The 7,425-nt window shown below is 41.2% G+C and overlaps 1 long non-coding RNA gene across 1 annotated transcript; it reads left to right on the forward strand.

Moving 5' to 3' along the window:
* The first annotated feature begins 3,154 nt into the window (after positions 1 to 3,154).
* On the forward strand, positions 3,155 to 6,563 carry LOC116037182. The gene is made up of 3 exons (XR_004101808.1): positions 3,155 to 3,165; positions 5,347 to 5,463; positions 6,518 to 6,563. It is a non-coding gene; the product is annotated as an uncharacterized LOC116037182 (long non-coding RNA).
* The last annotated feature ends 862 nt before the right edge of the window (positions 6,564 to 7,425 follow it).

The raw sequence follows: 7,425 nt of genomic DNA on the forward strand, positions 1-7,425 counted from the left end.
CTATTTGGCTTCAATAACATGTCTTCTTTCAGACTTGTGGTGAAATAAAGTCCGAAATACACATTTAGGTCTTTATTTTACTCCACTTTGTCTGTTTGCAGCGGTAGATTTCACCTAAATTCAACAAAAGTTGGCGTTCTAAATCATCCCGCTGCTCCGCGACCGCTGTCTGCACCCTGTCGTCACATATACCGTTGGAAAGCTCTATTTCTCCTGTACAATGCTGTCGGATCCAAATATGGTCATTTCCTTTTTATCAGCAACCAATCGTGAAAGTAAAAGGGGGGATTTAACTCAAAATGCGCAATCTCATTGGCTGATGCCAATTTCTGACAACGTGATTCGTTCAGAATGGTCACGTGACGCGCTCTGACATTTCCGCGGTAGCTCAAAATGCTGAAAGAAGTGCGTCGAAAACGGCCGAAAATCACCTCAGAGAAGACGAAAACAGTTGTCATTAGCAACAAGACACAGAGGATCACAAACTAAGACAGCAGATGATGAAATGACATCACATAGTACGTCGACTCTCTCTCTCTCTCTCTCTCTCTCTCTCTCTCTCTCTCTCTCTCTCTCTCTCATACAGTTTTGTATAATATAATTACTATATAATAGGCTACTAAACAGATCTGTAATTTGGGATCCTAAGTGGTGTGAGTCCCTCAGGCTGTAGCAGGCAGATCCATATGTAGCTGTCAGTGGAGCTGCTGTCACCTCTCCTAGGAGAACTACCAGCTTCTCTTCTGGTCTTAACTTTTTTTGGCTGTTTTTTCAAAGTGTAAATCTCTTAGTGAAGATAGTTTTTCCCAGTGGAGGAGGAAGTGTATCTCTGTCTGACCCAGCTGGTGGTCACTGAGCCTGTGAGTCATAATTAGTTTTGTTCTGTTGTGTTATGAACCAGTGCTGATGGGAGCCTGGTTAGTTATCTTCACCATCAGCTGACTGAGAGGACTGGTTCTGGTTAGTTATCTTCACCATCAGCTGACTGAGAGGACTGGTTCTGGTTAGTTATCTTCACCATCAGCTGACTGAGAGGACTGGTTCTGGTTAGTTATCTTCACCATCAGCTGACTGAGGGGACTGGTTCTGGTTAGTTATCTTCACCATCAGCTGACTGAGAGGACTGGTTCTGGTTAGTTATCTTCACAATCAGCTGACTGAGAGGACTGGTTCTGGTTAGTTATCTTCACCAGCTGACTGAGGGGACTGTGTTGTGGGAAAAGTAAGCAAGTATGGCCATCTCCACCTTGATGAAGGAGCCTCTGATGCTTTCTGTTATGGAGAAGTTGTGGCTTCAGAGCTCAGTTGTGACGGTCAATTCAATGAGAGAAACTGATATGCTCAGGATCTCGAATGCTGAGACCGTCACAACTGCCAGTGTACAACATGGGCACAAGAGTCTAAGCACAGCTAAAATACATATGGTGCTGGAATGGACAATTAGACTTTAAAAAGCTGTGACATCTATTGTTGGTCTTGTTCTGTGTCCATACAACTGTCCAGCGTGGGTTTTGTCTTCAACATTGTGCATGATACGCCAATATTAATTCATTGAGTTACTGCAGTTGTAGGCCTTATATGCCTGCCATTTTATTAAATAATCAATTTCCATGAGCTTGAAATATTCTATATTATTATCACTAAGGGCCTGAGCATTTATTCTGTTTTTGAGCAATTTTTCCAATAGAAATGTATTAATTTCCACTATTTAAATCTTTAAATGCCGTTTTCTCAAAATGAGTTTTTTGTCATTCTCCAGTAGAAACATCTCAGCCTATGTAGCACCTATGTACACCAAACTTTCCAGTTATACACTTAGTAGTATTCTGAAGATATTTACAGAGGGATTTGTTAATAAATCATTCCTGCCCTGATTTATGTGACATTTTAAGCAAAAAAAACATGGCGAAAATCGATTTTTTTAGGCCTATGGACAGTATATTTTGATTTCCTAGGTAATGAAAGCAGATATCCTGAAATCCCTCTGTAATTTTGTTTTCATCTTGTGTGTAAACAAAATGAAAAAAGAATTTTGCACCTGGCTTTATCATATGTTCAGATCTATCTACCGAAAATATATGCAAAATCGCGCATATTTAATGAGAAAATGCCTAATTTGCATAATTAAACATACACATTTCAAAAACTTGTAATACATTTTTTTTATATACTTGTGTAAGTAATCAACTGAGGAAGTTTCATGGAGATATCTATTATTTTAAAATTTTAGCCTATTCACCTGTAGTGTCTCGACTTAAATGCATAAGGCATATGACCTCAATGATACATTATTCATTTTAATTTATTAATAAACTCCTGGACTGTAATATTTCAGGTGTTTGAGCAAGATTTCTGCTCATGTCCAAAACTTTGTGCACATTCACATTCAAATATATCTCATCCCATCTGTGTTCTCTGAGATTTGGAGGAGTTGTGATATTTTGAGAAAAATAAAGTGATAATAGGCTATTACAAGAATACAGTCACTATATTTCTGAAAATAATCCACCTTCACCGTAGCCTGCTGTGCATAACGTGATATCTCTGCTGATACGGTAGATCTCAGACCTCCTGACAGACTCCGAGCCCCGTTTGGGTCTCTGGTCTCTGAATGAAACAAAGTTTAGGGAAGTGGCTGAACGCTGCTCTACATCGGAGGTGGAAAACCAAAACTACAGAAATACACGGAGCTCAAACGGGACACATCTACCGCAGCATGTCGACAGCAGAGCGCATCCATAAACCTGAACCTGCACAGCTTTTTACAGCGAGAGTGGACACTAAGCGACGTCCGGTTTCATATTTGTCAGTCAACTTTTCAAAATACATTCGGGGCTGAAGCCCCGGCAAAATCAGCTGATGCCGCGTCTGTCAGTGGAAACAATGAGGCCGTGCTTTAGATGCGCAGAGGTGTTGGATGCAAGTCGACCACCTGCAGCCAAACCCGCACTCACACAAGTAGGTGGAGGTGAAGGGGATTAGGACTTGCATAGCCTTAGTGGAGATCTGGGGGAACTCGCTCTCCACAGACAAACATAACGCATGATCGCCATTTCTCGTCTCTGTCCCACCGCAGCAGAGGAGCAGCCTCGGACCCCGACCAGGTGAAACCTAACTTTAACTCAGGATCATATTTCCTTTCGTCATATTTTTTTGCTGGGTCCTGTCTCCTCCCTTAATGCTGACTTCTGTTGACGTGGGACAAGGAAATGATGCACTTTAAAGCTAATACACGCACGCACAATTACAGATATCAATAGAGCTGCATACAGTTATTTTTTCTTCACGTGTCGCGCCTCCCCTGTGGCTCTTTGGCGCCCCCCAGGGGAGGCACGCCTCACCTATTGAGAACCCCTGCTCTACAGTGAAATACAGACACACTTTACACAGTTTAGCTGTCAGCATTTCAACATGTTTAATCCAGTCACTACTGTAGCTAACGGTAGGCTAACGTTACCTGCTGTGTAACGTGTTATTAGAGTTTACTAGAGTTTAGATTCTCGGTCCAAGCCCGAGCCCGACCGGACCTTTTCCGCCACATCCTCGGGCCGGGCCCAGGCCGGACCCTTGATCAAGCAATGTTTTTTTTTTTTTTTTATCCATTACCTTATTATCCTATTTGGGTGGGGAGAAAGCTATGCCATAATCAGAAATATTATAAATATATATATAGGCTATATAAAAGTAACAAATGTGTACAAAAGTTAGGCTGCAGTTACAAAATGCAGCACGTGTCATGTGCGGAGTCTCCTCCTCTCGCACGCATCACACCGGGAGCTGGAAGATGTAAAGAAAAAAAGAAAAACAGGAGAATTAACTTTGAGCGAGTGTGGAGGAAAGTCGGAGGTATGGAAGCAGTTTAAACAAGTCGTGGGCAGTGACAACAATATGTTGTTCATCATTGTTTCTTTTTTTTTTTACGTCTCTTCACTCGGATCCACTTGCAATCCGTTCCATTCTAAACAAACAGCAGTTTACAGCTTCGTCCTTGTTGTATTATTCTAAACAGATTTCTGCAGTTCAAACAACTCTGAATTGTAGTTGAGAACGTCAGTTATAACGGCCCACGTATTAAAAAATTGTCGGGTTTAAATCGGGCTCGGGCTCATAATTACAGTTAATGTTTCGGGGCGGGCCGGGCTCGGACACAATGTGCTCGGGCTCGGGCAGGTTCGGGCTTGATTTTTTGGGCCGATCTAAGCTCTAGTGTTTACTAGCGTGACATGCAGCAAGGTTTCTGTTGCCTCTAACGTCTGTTTTCGGAGCATCAGAGAGCAGCGCAGACATTTAAGTGGCAGCCTAATGAGGCACCGAAATCCACGTTGCTATTCCATCTGGTGGCCATATTACCACCGGATTTTAACATGCGGCGTTAACGTGAACAGAAAATTGCGTTGCCTGTGTGTTTTCACGGCAAACGCGCGTGGAAAGCGGTCGCACAACAGCTAAAATGTTGTGTTGATCACAAACGATTGTGTTTAAACTTTACGGAGACAACCAAATACAATATTGACTTCTTTTGAAATAAGATTTTCCAGTCTTTATTTGTTTTTATAAATTAAAAATCACAAATATTGAACAGGTGGTTGCCAAAGGGGGCAACCAAAGGCCACGAAACGGTTGCCAGTTGACTCAATCTGGTTGCAAAGGGCAACCGGGTAACAGTTACTGTTGAGCCCTGAGCATGGAGATGATTGTGAACAGAACAGATGTAAAAGTAGTTGTTGTACATGTACAGACCATAAATATGGAGTCCAGGTGTGTTTGATGCTGCTGGGCAGACTGACCACTGGGAACCTCTGAGATCTCCTGGTCCACTCTGTGGAGGAATCAGGAAGAATTAGCTCACATCATGTCTGTGCACACAGAGACAAACACAAGGTAAAGGTCCTGTGACTTAAAGTGTTCATTACAGCATTGAATCAGATGGTTTCCCCTGATATTAAAGTGCTGGTGGTACTGCTGACCCACTGTGAATCAACTGAAAGACTAAGAAGTAAACAAGGACTACAACATGGTTGGTCTGAAGTACTCCTGAAGCAGCAGACTGGTATCATGAGGCCAGGAGGTCTGCAGCTTCTGTGGTCATGGAAGGAAACATTCATAGATAGAAGAAGTTTGGGGATGCAACGGTGAAAAACCTTCTGTTTCCCTTAAAATTATTTTGGACCAAACCAGGTCCAATATAAAATTGAGATCTACAGTTGAAGACTGGTCTTACTGGACAGCTTTCAGATGAGAGAATATAAATATATGTGAAGAAGAAATATGCTGAAAATAAACTTCAAAATACTGGATACATAAAAGTTAAAACATGAATCAACAATATTATAATATTATTAACAGCTTACCTATTTTCAGCAGAGGGTTGTTGACCTTTAAAGTTAATGACGAGATCATTTGACCAGTCACTCTTAAAGGACACACAGCTGGGTTCAGGTCCAGATTCAGGTTCAGGTTCAGGTCTCTGATGGGTTCTGATAGAAAAACACATTTATTAAAGATCACATGTTCAGTTAAACACTCCCTGCATAACATAACTGTGAAAAGATATAATTAAGATAAATATGTATATAAGCCTAATTATTAAAAATAAATGCCAATAATTACTTAGTTTCTGACAGAAACACGTTGATTAAAATCAATAAAAATATCCTTTATAAGATTCTACTGTAATAAGATGCCCCTCTTCTTCTTCTTCTGTTCTTCAGGAGGAGTTGGTTCTTTCAAATGTTTTGTAATGTTGCTGAATTCATAAAGGAAATGAAAGCATTTCACAGCCGCTGCTTTGACCAATCAGCTCCCTAGTTCACTCAGAGCTGTGGAGATCTGCCAATGAGAGGCTAATAAATAACTAAAGGAGACATACAAGCAGGAAGGTCTGTAGTAATAGTACAATGTACTGTAGTAATATCCTACATACTGGTGAATGTGGGGACTTAGATGTAGACTTAGAAAACTTTAATGTCCCCGATTTGTTGTAAAGTACAGGCATACTGACACATAGTCCAACACGCAAACATTGAACCAGACATCTACAGCGCTATTTATCTAACACAAAACATACACACATCAATAAATAGAATACAGTAAAAGGGACATTTTATGAAACTAATAATAAGGTTATTGTATACCGGTGGCCACCTTTTCCAGAGAGTGGTCTGAGAGATCCCTCAGATCAGATTTTAATACCAGGTGAAAACTGGGCCATAGATATCCCAGAGTGCACCTGGACGACAGGCTACAGTGGGCTGGAAACACAGAGACCCTCTACAAGAAGACCACACACCCAATGAGACAACACTACTTCTAGTTTGTTGGAGGTTTCACAACAACTCACCTCTGTCTCCTCTCCATTTCCACTTTCTTCCTCTCCATTTCAATTCTCCTCTCCTCCATTTCAATTTGCTCCGTTACACTTTTCTCCATTTTAATCTCCCTTACAGGTCGCCTTCTTTTTAAAGTAGTGGTGTCTCCATGGACCGGACACTCTTCATGGACACACAGCTGGGTTCAGGTTCAGGTTCAGGTTCAGGTCCAGGTTCAGCAGGGTCTGGTATCTGATGGGTCCTGTTAGAAAGAGAGGAAGACCACTTTTTAATCTCCAGAAACAGAAGCTGCTGGAGAAACTAGAAGCTATCAAGCAGAAAATAAAGTCTGAAGCTCTTCACTGAATGATTTCTGCTCTCTGCTCATCCTGCTCTGTCATTCATTCTCTTTCTGGGAGAACAGGAACATTGGAAAGACTCCAGGACTAATGTCATCTTTCTGTCCTCTAATGGAGACAAGACTCCAGGACTAATGTCATCTTTCTGTCCTCTAATGGAGACAAGACTCCATTATGACAATCAGTCTCACCTTTCTGTCCTGTGTATGGGATGTAAAAACAGGATTTAAAGTGGAGCTTTAACATGAGTCTTTGAGGAGAAACTCTGTTTTACAGACCTGTCCATTAAATCAACTATCAGAGATCAGATCTGGGCTCAGCTCCCTGATGTAAAAGCCTTCTTACTGCATTATATTCTATATATTTACATGTTTAAGTGTTACCTGCCTCCTGAGTTTTGTGTTCTCCTTCCAATAAATAAGGATGTTTGTAGGAGCCTAAATGAAGTCATTAATGTTTTGATAATTCATACAACAATTTCCTTTACCATTCTCACCTTCTCTCTCTGGCTCTCTGCACCATCTTTTGGAAGTGGATTTTGCACGGCTGTATTTTTTCTTGTGTCAAAGTAAATAGTTAATCTTTCACCGTGTGGTCCTGTGGATGTTTTAATGTGGATGAAGACGAGGAGATGTAGAAGAGCGTCGAGCTACAGCTTCATTCTGGGGAAACCTACAACATTTAGTAACTTAAATTTGTGCATACTAATATTTCTGACTGCAGGAATTTAGACGTCAGAATGGTTGCTGAGAGTGTGG

The sequence above is a fragment of the Sander lucioperca genome, chromosome 5 (assembly GCF_008315115.2).
Source record: "Sander lucioperca isolate FBNREF2018 chromosome 5, SLUC_FBN_1.2, whole genome shotgun sequence".
In the NCBI taxonomy this organism is placed as follows: Eukaryota; Metazoa; Chordata; class Actinopteri; order Perciformes; family Percidae; genus Sander; species Sander lucioperca.